The following is a 16,869-nucleotide window of genomic DNA, read 5'->3' on the forward strand; positions in this document are numbered from 1 at the left end:
CTGTTGTTACTGCTACTATTACTGTTGACTATTGTTGGTGTTACTTCTGTTTCCTATTGTTGTTGTTATACTGTTGCTACTTCTAATACTATTACAGCTATTGTTGGTATTACTTCTGTTTTGCTGCATTTATTTGCTGCTACTATTACTATTACATTATTGTTAGTGTTACTTCTGTTTTTACTACTATTGTTTTTGCTACTGTTATTTACTATTCTATTAACTATTATTTAGCTACTACTTTTGTTTTACACTATTTATTTCTTTCTACTATTACTATTTAGAGTATTACTTCTTTGCTGCTATTATTATTTATTGCTACTGTTGTTTGCCTACTATTACTATTACACTATTTGTTGGTGTTACTTCTGTTTTTTACTGCTATTGTTATTATTTTATTTACTTTCTGCGCTACTGTTGTTGTTGCTACTATTACTTTCACTATTATTAGTGTTACTTCTGTTTTTTGCTGCTGTTGTTGTTGTTCTCTGTTTATACTACTACTATTGCACTATTGTTAGTGTTACTTCTGTTTTTACCATTATTGTTGTTGCTTCCTAATCTATTACTATTACTGCTATTGTTGGTGTTACTTCTGTTTTGCTGCTATTGTTGTTGTGCTACTGTTGTTGCTGCTACTGTTACGGCTATTGTTGAATTATTTTCTGTTTTGCTGCTATTATTGTGTTGCTACTGTTGTATTACTTACTAATATATTAACTATTGTTGATGTTTCTATTTTTGCTACTGTTGTTTGCTCTGTTTTCGCTACTATTACTGTTACAGCTATTGTTAGTGCTGCCTGTTTTTACTGCTGTTATTTATTTGTTATACTGTTGTTGTTGCTACTAACCTGTTACAAAGCTGGTAACTTCTTTTTTGCTACTATTTTTATTCTCATACTGTTACACGTATATTTACTTCTGCTTTTGCTGCTATTGTTGCTCCTACTATTACTGTTACAGCTATTAGTATTTATGTTTTTGCTACTGTTGTTGCTACTAACTACTGTTACAGCTATTATTGAATGTTACTTCTGTTTTTTTGCTTTCTGTTATTTGTTAATGTTGTTGTTGCTACTATTACTGTTTAACCTATTGTTATTATTACTTCTGTTTTGCTGCTATTGTTGTTTTCTGTATTATTTCTTCTATGACTATTGTTGATTTACTACTTATTTTTTATTACTATTGTTGTTTTTTACATTTGTTGTTGCTACAATTATTGTTGGTTTATTTTGCCTGTTGGTTATTACTATTGCTGCTACTACTATTACTATTACAACTATTATTAGTGTTACTTTGTTTTTTTACTTATATTTATTGCTACTGTTTTTGCTGCTACTATTACTGTTACAGCTATTGTTAGTGTTACTTCTGTTTTTGCTGCTGTTATTTATTTATTGCTGTTCATACTATCTCTACAACTATTATTAGTGTTACTTCTGTTTTTGCTGCTGTTATTTATTTATTTATTTTACTACTACTGTTACTGCTACTATTACTGTTACACATTATATTCTTTATTTTGCTGCTGTTATTTAAATTATTTTTACTATACTATTACGACTATTGTTAGTTATTACTTCTGTGTTTGTTTTCTATTTATTTTACTACTACTATTACTATTTATATATTGATTACTTCTGTTCAACACCTTTTTTATATTGTTGTTGCTGCTGTTGTTGCTGCTAAAACAACTATTACTATTACGGCTATTGTTGTTACTTCTGCTGCTGCTATTGTTGTATACTGTTGTTGTTGCTACTATTACTGTTACAACTATTATTGATTTACTTCTTTCTTTATTTATTTATTTATTATGCTGTTATTTTCTTTATATTACAAATACTATATTAGTGTTGTTTTGCTGCTATTATTTATTTATTTGCTACTGTTATTTACTCCTACTATTACTATTACTACATTATTAATGATATATGTTTTGCTGCTGTTGTTGTTGTTGCTACTGTTATTTGCTGCTACTATTACTATTACAGCTATTGTTGGTGTACTTCTGTTTTTGCTGCTGTTGTTGCTGCTACTATTACTGTTCAGCTATTGTTAGTGTTACTTCTGTTTTTGCTGCTGTTGTTGTTGCTACTATTACTGCGTATTGTTAGTGTTACTTCTGTTTTTGCTGCTTTATTGTTATTGTGCTACTATTGTTGTTGCTACACTATTATATTGCAATATTATTACTTCTGTTTTGCTGTTGTTCTACTACTATTGCAGCTATTGTTGGTGTTACTTCTGTTTTGCTGCTATTGTTATTGCTACTATTACTATTACGGCTATTGTTGGTGTTACTTCTGTTTTGCTACTATTGTTGTTGTGCTTTCTGTTATTTATTGCAACTATTGTTGGTGTTACTTCAGTTTTGCTACTGTTGTTACTGCTACTGTTGTTGTTCTACTATTACTGTTTGCTATTGTTAGTGTTACTTCTGTTTTACTGTTATTTATTTGTTGCTGCTGTTGTTATTTGCTACTATTACTGTATACAGCTATTGTTGGTGTTACTTCTGTTTTTGCTGCTGTTGCTGCTACTATTACTATTACAGCTATTGTTAGTGTTACTTCTTTTTTGCTGCTATTGTTACTATTTCCACTATACTGTACAGCTATTGTTAGTGTTACTTCTGTTTTGCTATTGTTTATCATTTTTTGCTGCTGTTGTTGTTGCTACTATTACTGTTACAGCTATTGTTGGTGTTACTTCTGTTTTGCTGTAATTGTTATCTATTACTACTGCTATTGTAGTGTTACTTCTGTTTTACTGCTGTTATTGCTTCTACTTACTGTCACAATTTATGGTGTTACTTCTGTTTTGCTGCTGTTGTTGCTGCTACTATTATATCAACAGCTATTATTAGTGTTACTTCTGTTTTTGCTACTGTTATTTGCTGCTTCCTATTGTTGTATTGCCTTTTGCTGTTGTTGCTGCTACTATTACTGTCACTTCAATATTGGTGTTACTTCTGTTTTTGCTGCTGTTATTTGTTATTTGCTATTATTATCTCTTACTATTCTGACTATTGTTGGTGTTACTTCTGTTTTGCTGCTGTTGTTGCTGCTACTATTACTATTACAGCTATTATTAGTGTTACTTCTGTTTTTGCTGCTGTTGTTGCTCTTACTATACTATTTTTGTTTATTTTCTTGTTGTTTCCTACTATTACTGTCACAGCTATTGTTAATTGTTACTTCTGTTTTGCTGCTATTGTTGCTTACTATTACTGTCGCTATTATTGATATTTACTTCTGTTTTTGCTGCTGTTATTTGCTGCTACTATTACTATAAACTTTGTTGATTATTTACTTCTGTTTTTATTGCTCTTATACTGCTATTATTGGTGTTACTTCTGTTTTTGCTGCTATTGTTCTACTATTACTATCACTTATGTTAGTGTTACTTCTGTTTTTCTGTTTGCTGCTACTATTACTATCTCTATATTGCTTCTATTTTATACTTTGTTACTATTACTGTACCTATTGTTGGTGTTACTTCTGTTTTTGCTACTGTTATTTCTGCTACTAACTATCACATTTATTATTAATTGTTACTTCTGTTTTTGCTGCTGTTGTTGCTCTACTATTACTGTCACAGCTGTTATGCTGTTTTTGCTGCTGTTGTTGCTACTATTACTGTCTACTGTATTAGTGTTGTACTTCTGTTTTGCTGCTGTTGTTTACATGTATACGTATTGGTGTTACTTCTGTTTTGCTGCTGTTATTTGCTGCTACTATTATATGCAACTATTGTTGATGTTACTTCTGTTTTGCTACTATTTATTTATCTACTAATTACTGTTACAGCTATTGTTAGTGTTACTTCTGTTTTGCTGCTATTATTGTTTTTGCTGCTATTTATTGCTACTACTACTGTTACAGCTATTGTTAGTGTTACTTCTGTTTTTGCTGCTATTGTTGTTTTTGCTGCTATTATTGTTTTGCTGCTGTTTTTGCTGCTACTATTACTATTACATTGTTATTACTTCTGTTTTGCTGCTATTGTTGTTTTTTCTGTTATTTGCTGCTACTATTATTTTCAGCTATTGTTAGTGTTACTTCTTTTTTTCTGTTATTGTTGTTGTTGCTGCTTGTTATATAACTACTGTTACAGCTATTGTTGGTGTTACTTCTGTTTTGCTGCTATTGTTGTTTTGCTGCTATTGTTGTTTTACTGCTGTTGTTGCTGCTACTATTACTATTACAGCTATTGTTGGTATTACTTCTTTTTTGCTGTTATTGTTGTTGTTGCTACTGTTGTTGTTGCTACTATTACTGTTACCTTATTGTTAGTGTTACTTCTGTTTTTGCTGCTGTTGTTGTTGTTGCTACATTGTTGCTGCTACTATTACTGTTACAGCTATTGTTAGTGTTACTTCTTTTTTGCTGTTATTTTGTTTGTTGCTGCTGTTTATTTGTTTTGCTACTATTACTGTTACGTATTGTTGAGTGTTACTTCTGTTTTTGCTGCTGTTATTTGTTATTGCTGCTGTTGTTGTTTTTTTTGCTGCTGTTATTTGCTGCTACTATTACTGTTACAGCTATTGTTGGTGTTACTTCTGTTTTTTGCTGCTATTGTTGTTTTTGCTCTATTTTTTTGCTGCTGTTGTTGCTGCTACTATTACTGTTACAACTATTGTTGGTGTTACTTCTGTTTTTTGCTGCTATTGTTGTTTTTCTGCTATTGTTTTTACTGTTGTTGCTGCTACTATTCTATTACAGCTATTGTTAGTGTTACTTCTGTTTTTTGCTGCTATTGTTATTTGTTGCAACTGTTGCTACTAATACTGTTACAGCTATTGTTGAATGTACTTCTTTTTACTGCTGTTGTTATTTGTTGCTGCTGTTGTTGTTTTGCTTTACTCTTACTATTACTGTTAGCTATTGTTAGTGTTACTTCTGTTTTTGCTGCTATTATTATTTTTACTGCTATTGTTGTTTTTGCTGCTGTTGTTGCTACTACTACTTCTATTATTGAGTATTGCTTCTGTTTTGCTGCTATTGTTGTTTTGCTGCTTTATTTGCTACTACTATTACTGTTACACTATTGTTAGTGTTACTTCTGTTTTGCTGCTATTATTTGTTTTTAATTTTTACTGCTGTTATTTATACTACTATTATATTCTATTCTTGTAATTATTATTACTTCTGTTTTTGCTGCTATTATTGTTTTGCTGCTATTGTTGTTTTTACTGTTGTTGCTGCTACTATTACTATTACAGCTATTGTTAGTGTTACTTCTGTTTTACTGCTGTTATTATTTTTTATACTGTATTTATTTTTGCTGCTATTGTTGTTTTTGCTGCTATTGTTGTTTTTGCTGCTATTGTTGTTTTACTACTGTTGTTGCTACTATTACTATTACTGGTATTGTTGGTGTTACTTCTGTTTTTGCTGCTATTGTTGCTACTATTACTGTTACGGCTATTGTTGATTGTTACTTCTGTTTTGCTGCTATTATTGTTTTGCTGCTGTTATTTGCTGCTACTATTACTGTTACAGTTATTATTGCTGCTACTTCTGTTGTTATGCTACTATTACTGTTACAGCTATTGTTGTTACTTCTGTTTTTTGCTGCTATTGTTGTTTTTTGCTGCTATTATTGTTGTTGCTGCTTGTTGCTGCTACTAATACTATTACAGCTATTGTTGGTGTTACTTCTTTTTTGCTGCTGTTGTTGTTTTTGCTGCTTATTGTTTACTATTACTATTACAGCTATTGTTGAGTGTTACTTCTGTTTTGCTGCTATTGTTGTTTTTTGCTGCTATTGTTATTTATTGCTGCTGTTGTTGCTGCTACTATTACTGTGCAACTATTGTTGGTGTTACTTCTTTTTTTTGCTTCTTTATTTGTTTTGCTGTATTTGCTACTACTATTACTGTTACAGCTATTGTTGATTATTACTTCTGTTTTTTGCTGCTATTATTGTTTTTGCTGCTATTGTTGTTTTTGCTGCTACTGTTTTTTTGCTGCTATTATTTGTTTTTTACTGCTATTGTTGTTTTTGCTGCTATTGTTGTTTTTTTGCTGTTTCTGTTGTTGCTGCTACTATTACTGTTACAGCTATTGTTGGTGTTACTTCTGTTTTTTGCTGCTATTGTTGTTTTTGCTGCTATTATTTATTTGCTACTATTACTGTTCTGACTATTGTTAGTGTTACTTCTGTTTTTGCTGCTATTGTTGTTTTTTTTGCTACTTATTATTTATTTTCTGCTGTTGTTGCTACTACTATTACTATTACATATTGTTGGTGTTACTTCTGTTTTGCTGCTATTGTTATTTTTGCTACTATTTGTTTTGTTTTACTGCTATTTATTTGCTGCTACTATTACTATTTACAGCTATTGTTGGTGTTACTTCTGTTTTGCTGCTATTGTTTGTTTTTGCTGCTATTATTTGTTATTGCTGCTGTTGTTCTGCTACTAATATAATGCAACTATTGTTAGTGTTACTTCTGTTTTTGCTACTATTTTGTTTTGCTGCTATTGTTGTTTTTTGCTGCTGTTGTTGCTGCTACTATTACTATTACAGCTATTGTTGGTGTTACTTCTGTTTTTTTGCTGCTATTGTTGTTTTTGCTGCTATTGTTGTTTTTCTACTATTATTTGTTTTGCTGCTGTTATTTGCTACTAATATTACTATTACTATTATTGTTAGTGTTACTTCTGTTTTGCTGCTATTATTTGTTTTTGCTATTGTTGTTGCTACTATTACTGTTACAGCTATTGTTGGTGTTACTTCTGTTTTTTTGCTGCTATTATTGTTTTACTGCTATTGTTGTTTTTGCTGCTGTTATTTGCTGCTACTATTACTATTACAGCTATTGTTAGTGTACTTCTGTTTTTTCTACTTTTTATTTTGCTGCTATTGTTGTTGTTGCTGCTGTTGTTGCTACTATTACTATTACGGCTATTGTTGGTGTTACTTCTGTTTTTTGCTGCTATTGTTGTTTTTATGCTATTGTTGCTACTAATACTGTTACAGCTATTGTTGGTGTTACTTCTTTTTTGCTGCATTTTGTTTTTACTGCTGTTATTTGCTGCTACTATTACTGTTACAGCTATTGTTGTATTACTTCTTTTCTGCTATTGTTTTTGCTGCTATTGTTGCTGCTACTATTACTGTTACAGCTATTGTTAGTGTTACTTCTGTTTTGCTGCTATTGTTTTTTGCTGCTATTGTTTTTGCTGCTGTTGTTGTTGCTACTATTCTATTACAGCTATTGTTGGTATTACTTCTGTTTTTGCTGCTATTGTTGTTTTTACTGCTATTGTTGTTTTGCTGCTATTGTTGTTTTTGCTGCTGTTGTTGCTGCTACTATTACTGTTACAGCTATTGTTGAGTGTTACTTCTGTTTTGCTGCTATTGTTGTTTTTTACACTGCTATTGTTGTTTTCTGTTATTTATTTACTTACTATTACTGTTACAGCTATTGTTGAGTGTTACTTCTGTTTTGCTGCTATTATTTGTTTTGCTGCTATTGTTGTTTTTTACTTTATTGTTGTTTTTGCTGCTGTTTACTACTATTACTATTACAGCTATTGTTAGTATTACTTCTGTTTTTCACTGTTATTTGTTTTTTGCTGCTATTATTGTTATGCTGCTATTTGTTATTTGCTACTATTACTGTTACGGCTATTGTTGGTGTTACTTCTGTATTTGCTGCTGTTGTTGTTGTTGCTACTGCTGTTGTTGCTACTATTACTGTTACTGGTATTGTTGGTGTTACTTCTTTTTTTGCTGCTATTGTTGTTGTTGCTACTGCTGTTGTTGCTACTATTACTGTTACTGGTATTGTTGGTGTTACTTCTGTTTTTGCTGCTGTTGTTGCTGCTACTATTACTGTTACGGCTATTGTTGGTGTTACTTCTGTTTTTGCTGCTGTTGTTGCTGCTACTATTACTGTTACGGCTATTGTTGGTGTTACTTCTGTTTTTGCTGCTGTTGTTGTTGCTACTATTACTGTTACTGGTATTGTTGGTGTTACTTCTGTTTTTGCTGCTGTTGTTGTTGTTGCTACTGTTGTTGTTGTTACTATTACTGTTACGGCTATTGTTGGTGTTACTTCTGTTTTTGCTGCTGTTGTTGCTGCTACTGTTGTTTCTGTTATTGTGCTTGTTGCTGTTTTGTTTTTTATGTTGTTTATCTTGTTGTTGTACCACATGCTCTTATTGTTATTGTTACTGTCTTTGTTTTTATTTATCTTATGGTTGTTACTGTTCCTACTGCTGTTCTTGTTGCCGTTGTTCTTCCTACTGTTCTTAATTTTTTTGTTCATGGTGTTGGGGATATTGTTGTTTCTTGTTCAGTTGTTTTATTGTATTTGTTACTGTATTTGTTACCACTGTTGCTGTTGTCATTGCTCCTACTGTTTTTTTAGTTAATTTTTTCGTTGTTATTATTTTTACTACTGTTTTTTATTTATTTCTGTTTTTGTTCTCTCAATTGTTACTGCTCCTTTTTTTGCTGTTTTTGTCACTCACTGTTACTTATGCTCTTACTTATATTCTTGTTGTCATTGTTTTTGTTGTTGCTACTGTTGTTGTTTTCATTGTTGTTACTCGTCCTCATCTTTTTCTTTGTCGTTGTTGATGTTGTTGTTGTTGACGTCATAAGGTTCTTTAAAACTAGGATAGACAATTATATAGGTATGATAACAATAACAACAACAACAACAACAACAATCACAATCAGAGGGATTAGAGACGTGATGGTAACCTATAGTCAAAGTAACCCATGATCCAACCCACAGTAACACCTAACCTAACTTAACCCATGCTCCAACACAAAGTAACATAAAACCCCTTTCATGGTGGGTCATGTTCCACCATCCTACAAACGCCTTCCTCTGCAGTTGTCACCTATCTTCCTATATCCTCCTCCTCTCCTCTTCCCCTTCCTCCTCCTCCTCCCCCTACCCTCTTCACCTTCCTCCTCCCCAAAAGACTCTTCACTGTATTTATCATCCTTTCATCCCCCCCCCCCCCCGTCTTCCACGCTAACCATGTCATCCAACTGGTTTTCATCCAAAATGCTTCATCGTCTCAATTTCCTCTCCCATCTCCCAGACTTCCTCCCGTCCAGCCTTCCTTTTCACTCCTCATATATTTGTTCTCATCCCTCTTGTTCGTCAGGTGTCTCTGTTATTACTACTGTTCTAGTGTTCCCTTTATCCTTGTTTATTTTCTTATTATCGTAGTTAATTGTTTACCCTTACCAAGTGTCTAATTGATTAAAGACATTGCTCCTCCCCTCTTCCTCATCCTCTTCCTCCTCCTCCTCCTCCTCTTGCTTCTCCTCCCTCCATACCACCTCGGTCTTCTCCAAGTTCATTTCCAGTTCCTAGTTTGCGAAGACAACATGTCACTCTTGTCCTTCACCATCACCGTGGCCACGTCTCAGACTCTACATTTCCTCTCCCGCATCCTCACTCCGTCTCTCTCACCTGTTGAGTTGTTAGATAAGCGCCTCTCCAGGTTTTGAGACGAGACTTTTCAAGATGACAAATTCTATTATTAAATTTTCAGTTTGGTTGAGAAGGATTAGTGAGCTGATTAAGTCTGGGTTTAGGTAGGGAAGACACCTCACCTCACCTCAGCTAGGCCATAGGTCGACTACCTGGCTCTGGAAAATTTGGTCGCAGTTAATTTTCTTAGGCAAGGTGGTCCGTGTAACAGATATGACTCCAATTGAATTTTGTGAGTAGAACAAGACCAAGCTCCCCTCCTTGGTTAATCTGGTCTGGTACCGACCATTCTAACTGTGTCAGCCTCTAGCATACTGGTTCAGTGTATTTAGCTGTGGGAGGAGGGGGTACTCACACACCCACACACACACATATATATATATATATATATATATATATATATATATATATATATATATATATATATATATATATATATATATATATATATATATACACGTTACCCAGTGGGTTCAGAAAAATATATAAATATATTCCCGGCAAATATGTATTTTAATGCATTTATTCATTAAATCACCTGGTGGGGAGGCTTTTCTTTTAAGCTTTTTCTGCGCTTTTGTTTGTGTGTGTATGAAGGTCTGTAGGTATGTTTGCCATTGTTTGATTGTGCCTGTGTATATGTTGGTATAAATGAGTGCTATGTATGTACGTATGTATCTATCTACTGTATGTATGTAATTATTTATTTATTCATGTATGTACTTACATTGCTTGAACCATGTTGAATGTGTATGTATATGTATACATACCATTTACCACCACGACCATCTCTACTATCACCACCAGTGTACCACCTCTACCGCAATTTATGACTGAATAGGTAGTAGTTTTGTAACCTTGGAGCTGATTGGTGGACAAGTTCAGGTGCTGGACGTCAGGAGACGAGGGACGGGGGGAGGGAATCTCTGCCCCAGAGGTAAAACTGTGGCAGTTACCCCACCACCATACTATCGTGTTAAATACGTAATCCTCATCAATCCTGATGAGATGAACCCCACCGCTGCCACGACCACAACACCATGATACAGGCCTACCACTGTACGCCTTATAATTAATGCCTCTTACGATCTGTGTATATTTAGGTGGTGTCAGTGTGGTAGTGATGGGTCACTGTGTGGGTGCTTGGTCGAGGCTAGCGAGGGCGGGGGTGCAGTCATTCATAGAGTTGATCATATCAAAAGTATTCTAGAGTTAGTTCTCTTGTTCAACCTATGTATGGCCACGGGACCATCACAGTGAGCCGCCGACCAGAAACACCAACCTGGCCTACACCTCCCGTTTGACCTAGTGGGCCAGGGATTGTGGCTTGTGACTGTATAGTGTTAAGTTCTCTTAATTAAGTTTTATCGTTTATTCTTGACGTCTATTGATGTTTGTCAATGAATATGAAGATTTATTGTCACTTTCTGTTGTATATTCTCTATTATATTGTACATCGTCTTGACCTCTAATTTAAGATGAACGAAGAAACTAATAAACTCCTCCAGACAACAGTACAGATGTTGTTATATTACTAAGATAAAGGTGAATTACAGACAAGTAATGTTCATAATTAATAAATATATTATAAGAATAATCATAATTTTTATCTTTAAAAATTATCACAATTCGTTTTTATTATTCCTTATAGATGTATAAACATGTCAACATCTACTACACCATCTTAGTATATTTACAAACATTAAAAAAGTTTATTTTTTCACAGTATGGAAGCCTTCGGCCGTTTATTGACACGCCAGTGTCCTGGGGCCGAATCATCAAATAACTGCAGTACAGTTATCTTGGGTAATTTATCTTCGAAGTCACCTACTGCCATCACCAGAACCTAGCCACCACTAATACCACAACCACCACTACCACCTGTACGGTTATGCACGTGTTTTGTAATAGCGGACGAAGTTTGACGACCCTACCGAGACAACAGGGTCTGGTGTTCTTTGACTTCCGGTGGCCTCACCCTTGCCAGTCTTGCCAGCAAGTGTACCTATAAGTGCGAGTTACTCTGTGTGTACCGATAAAATATCATAAAAACGGAATAAATGAATTGGTAAATTTTGTAGATCGTTATAATGAAGTTTTTATTTACCTAAACATCTATAATGAAAAGATATCTGGACAGCACAACGATATAAAACCTAACCTAACCTAACCTAACTTTAAAGCTAATCAAACTACCTAACAATCTAACTAGAAGCTAAATTAATACATCCAAACTTTAACCAAATTTAACGTATACTAACCCTGGCCTAAATTACCCATAAGGACAATTTAACATAACTGAAAATGTTGTTAGATGCGCGTCCTAAACTCTCTCTCTCTCTCTTAGTCTTGCCAATATGCAATAAATCCAAGTAAATGCGCTCATAAACAACTGAAGATTCTATTAAGTAAAACGCATACGTATTTTAAAACTATTATCCAGCGAGTTGTTATCTGAAAAGATTAATCAAAATGTTATCTCAAAAAATAAAGTTCACGAAGCTGATGTGGTGTACTGAAATAAACTTTATATTGAAAAAGTTTTAATAAAGTAAACGTAAATATTGTTAGTTTATATGGTTATCCGAGGGAGTTTTACTAACACACACACACACACACACACACACACAAGTGAGGTTTTAAATATACTTATAACTCAGGGGAGCAACAATGGGGGTCGCTAGATGGCAGCAGTTGTACCTTCTCACTCAGTAGCACACGAAGTCTTTTTTAATTCGATATTCCTCATTTACTCTTGCTTTACCTTTTCTAATAATGCCGAGTTATTCTTCAACTTATTCGTTTTATTCATCAAGGACAATGAATAACCCCAGTAAAGACATGAAGGCAGATATTATACATGGAAGTTGTCTGGGTAAAAAATCAGAGGTTGTACAGTATAGAGGTGACTCATCAGGATCATATCAAAGTGCAAAGCTAAATAAACTGTCTCAAAATCAATATCAATATAAAACTCGTTAAGCAATACAGTGTTCCGTAATCTTGAATGTAATAGAATGTATTACAATGCGATACGAGGTAGACCACGCGGGGTTTAAATTGTTTTCAAACCTAACCTAACCTAACCTAACCTAACCTAACCTAACCTAACCTAACTTAACCTTATATACTTTTCAATATTAATTTTAGATGCAGAAAACAAATTCATAGTCTCTTGATGATACTCGTGTGTGTTATGTGTGATACTGAGACTGTTAGTGTGGTGTTAAGTGATACTCGTGTGTGTTATGTGTGATATTGAGACTGTTAGTGTGGTGTTAAGTGATACTCGTGTGTGTTATGTGTGATATTGAGACTGTTAGTGTGGTGTTAAGTGATACTCGTGTGTGTTATGTGTGATATTGAGACTGTTAGTGTGGTGTTAAGTGATACTCGTGTGTGTTATGTGTGATACTGAGACTGTTAGTGTGGTGTTAAGTGATACTCGTGTGTGTTATGTGTGATACTGAGACTGTTAGTGTGGTGTTAAGTGATACTCGTGTGTTATGTGTGATTCTTGGTAATTATTCACTTGTGCAATAAAACACTTATTATGAATGTAAGGAAATTATGTGTTGTTCACCTCTAGCAAGAATTTCACTCGGCGAATATTTTTAATAGTTTAATTTAATTTTTCCCTAATTATTTTATAGTATTTTTATTATTAATATATTTTATGTGTGCAGAGGAAGGGAACTGAAACCTACTTTAGGGGTAAAATAAATAAATAAATACTCAGTCAAAATATTTAATAAAAGAAAGGAAAATGGGTGAACTAAGTAAAGAATCCACGTTTAGTATGCATCCACGAACGTTGGTCGATGACGTCACAGGGTACTTGCGATGCTGCCGAGGCAAAATTAATGGCGGAAACTGGTCTTGTGAGTCTTGGAAACGTTAAACACCGTAAACACACACTGTTGTGGTCCTGGGTGCCTGTAACGTTTAGTGTAAGGCTGTGGTGGAAGATTCTTTCGTTGTCCAAGAGGTGATGGTCGTAGGGAGTGTTGGAAAACTGTGGCGAAGAAAATAACTCTGTGACAACACCTAAGTTACGGCGGCCAGCTCGTGAGGACTTGGTCTGTTGTCATGTCCGGGTGAGTGAAAATCTAATATAAAATGTCTGCTTTTTTTCACTTGCCCAAATTGGAGTTGATTCTCGGAATTTTCTTTCAATATTGATTCATTGTATTTTTACTGTTATTGAAGTTACTGATTTACGGTGGCGGTTTTGAGTTAGAACCTGTGTACAGTATTAACAACTCAGTATGTCGTGGGTAGGTTCGACGCTCGCCCAGATATATACGTTTTTCAACACATGGCGACGGTGCTGTAGGAAAATATGCAATGCTATTAACTTTATACAAATTCAAACCAATACGTTTCCGGGGAATAATTCACTTGTAACCTTTTTTGTTTTTGTTTTTGTTTTAAGAGCCGTTAAAATCCCTCTCGTTATTTTTCCATCGCTAATATTTCCTGGTGTTTAAACAGTGAAATATAAACATATTTTGGTATGTGAAATATCTTCGGTGCATTTGACTACACACTAACGTTTGATTTTAAAGGCTAGAGTGAAGCTGTAAATGGTTTCACGAAACTATGAATCAGCCTCGATGGGTAGATTCAAAGTTTGGGAATGTGAAGTTGCCGAATTTACAAGTTGTAAAGTGATTTGTATTTTTTCAGATAAGTCCATTGAATTTTATTTCGAATTTAAAATTAAAATAAATATATATAATAATTACCATCACACGTAGACTAAGTCACATCTCAACGTTGCACTAAACTGCTACAGGAAACAGTACAGTGTGTGTGACTTCGGAACAACATATCGACCATAGTGACACTCAAGAGACGAGCAGATCCACTCACCCACCGGCCTTCACTACACCCCGAACTGGTAACTGCCTCGTTTCACCTTGAACTGTTTCATTACAACACGACAGATTAAATTTTGATTCTCAGACATAACGCCTAGTCAGTTAGACGCTGATTGGCAAGTGATTCCTGATTATTTCATATAGCTTTTTCAGTTAAGGTTTTTTCTGTGATAAGAGAACTGAAGATTTCATTTTATTTACCTTTATAATTATGTGAATATTAATACTTAAGTCTAACGTTCGGTGATGTTCTGCTGCTCTCCGCTAACCTAACCAGTTAACCGTGTGTATGTAAACATGTCGATTCTATAACAAAATAAAATTCACAAATCCAGGCTTATTTTCTTCACTGTAGTTATTTAATACGAGTTAATTGTACTGAATAACACTTTTGGCCAATCTGATTTAAGTGAACAGCGAAAGTGAGTTCCATAAGCATGACTGCCCGTTAGGGACAATGTGGATACAGCACACAGTGTCACAGTATAGTAAGACTCTGGTACTCAAGGAGGCAACTTGACCAACATTGCACTTGACCGCCGGCACTTCAAGTAAAGTTAGGTAGCCATTTACAGCTGGGTGGCCTGGGAGTGAAGCTCCTTGATCAAACCAGTGACCCTTTAGGACAGGGAGTGAGCGCTGTAGTAATAATAATTAACGGTTTATTGAAAGAACCTGGCAGCCAAAGGGCTGGATATATACAGTACAGTCAACAGAGATAAAAATGTTACATATTTGGGAAATGGGTCACTTGATTGACAAATAATATATCAATGATATAAGTGATACAAATATAATATATAATTACTCGGCAGACGCACCCCTTGGTACTTAAAGAAATGTCTAAATATAAATAAACTTTTTCGTTTAATCGCGGTGTGTACTGTAGGTCGGCTCCCCAGTGTCATTTGTCGTGTGTGTCCCTTGGATGCCGGATACGCTTGGAGAATAATAACAGGACCAGGTGTCACTTGTCCGGGCAACAACAAAGACTGAAGATCTAAAGCGCTGGCTCCGGCTCGTGACTTCAGGCAGACGTGATTGTAACCCGAGTGTGAAGTTGTAATTTGTTGGCAGACGGTTTCAGGCAACGTCTCTTGTAAGCGAAACTGAAGTGGTGTTAAAGATAATGTGAGTAACGTCTCGAACTTAATCCTGGTTCTAATAAATCTCTCAATTTAGTGATATGAAAACTATTAATCTGATTGGCTAGTCAGCTTCAGTACTAAGTTGTTCGTGGCTGGTGGTGTCGGCGAGCGAAAATTACAATAGTGAACGAGGCAATAGTAGACGTAAGCTGTTGAAGAGTTTGGCTAGGTATTGTGGCCAGTTTACACCTCCCCAAAATTCTCGACAGAGCAGTAGGGGGTATACGTGTATTTTATTTTCTTTCTGAATTAAAGCCGTTTTATGTAATTTCTTTGCCCCAAAAAGTTGTATTTGAAATTACTTATATATCACAGTGCAAGATAAAATTATACTGGTGATATAAGTAACTGAAGATAAATATTATAAAGTGTGAGATTATTACTATTTATAATAACAAAAGCTTCCTTACTCAGTCCTGAAGTTACCTCATATTTCCGCTATCATTTAAACGATTAACTAAAAATAGTTTATACAAAAAGCTTAGCAGTGAACAATACACCTAACGAGTGTAGTAATTTACATAATCTGCTTTTAATGTTTTGTTTTACATTCATAATTACATAAAGACCATACATTACTGACTATGACCAGCGTGAGTCAGTGCCCAGACCTTCCTGTTGAGGGCTGAAAGGACAGCAGGTGTTGGTCCTTCCTCTTGGTCTGTAATCGTCGCGTCCCTCGGCCACCACCAGCGCCTCATAGATGAATACGTGGGTCATTGGGTCAATATTACTCAAGACAGACCACAGATTTCACTTTACCTGTAACAAACCATGAACAGTGATGCTTCGAGTGACGTGAAAATACAGTCACGACATTTGTTTTGTGACACTGTTAGTACAATATCCGCAATTTCAACACTAAATCAAAACGTTTCATATTAGTTCACAGTCAGCCTCGTTCAGTCGTCAGCCTCGTTCAGTCGCCATCCTCGCTCAACATTTCAGGGTCATGACGAACATAAATATTTCCGGGTCACACTAGATTCTGAATCTAGAAGGTGGGCGGGGGAGGGGGGACCTTAGTACACCTCGCTGATATTCTGGTGGCGGAGACTTATAGGCGAGACTCCATGGCCAGCGGATCCATTACATGAGGTGGGCATTTAGTATCTTCTTCATTCCCTCTCCAGATGTCACGTAAAGCGCATGCCCCTAAGATATGAGTTCAGAAAGGGAGATAGCTAGCTACTCAATTGCTTCGTTGTGTTGTCATATTTTTGTATTTTCATGTTTGTCCGGGCGATATCTTTAGCACTTTGAACTAGGAAGCTGAGAATTTTTGACACCGTAATGATCAAGGGTTTCTATTTTTTTTTTCCTTCGTTTCATTCAAGGCTGTAACACGCTGTCTCAATGTAT

Source organism: Homarus americanus, unplaced genomic scaffold, assembly GCF_018991925.1.
Source record: "Homarus americanus isolate GMGI-L3 unplaced genomic scaffold, GMGI_Hamer_2.0 scaffold25013, whole genome shotgun sequence".
NCBI lineage: Eukaryota > Metazoa > Arthropoda > Malacostraca > Decapoda > Nephropidae > Homarus > Homarus americanus.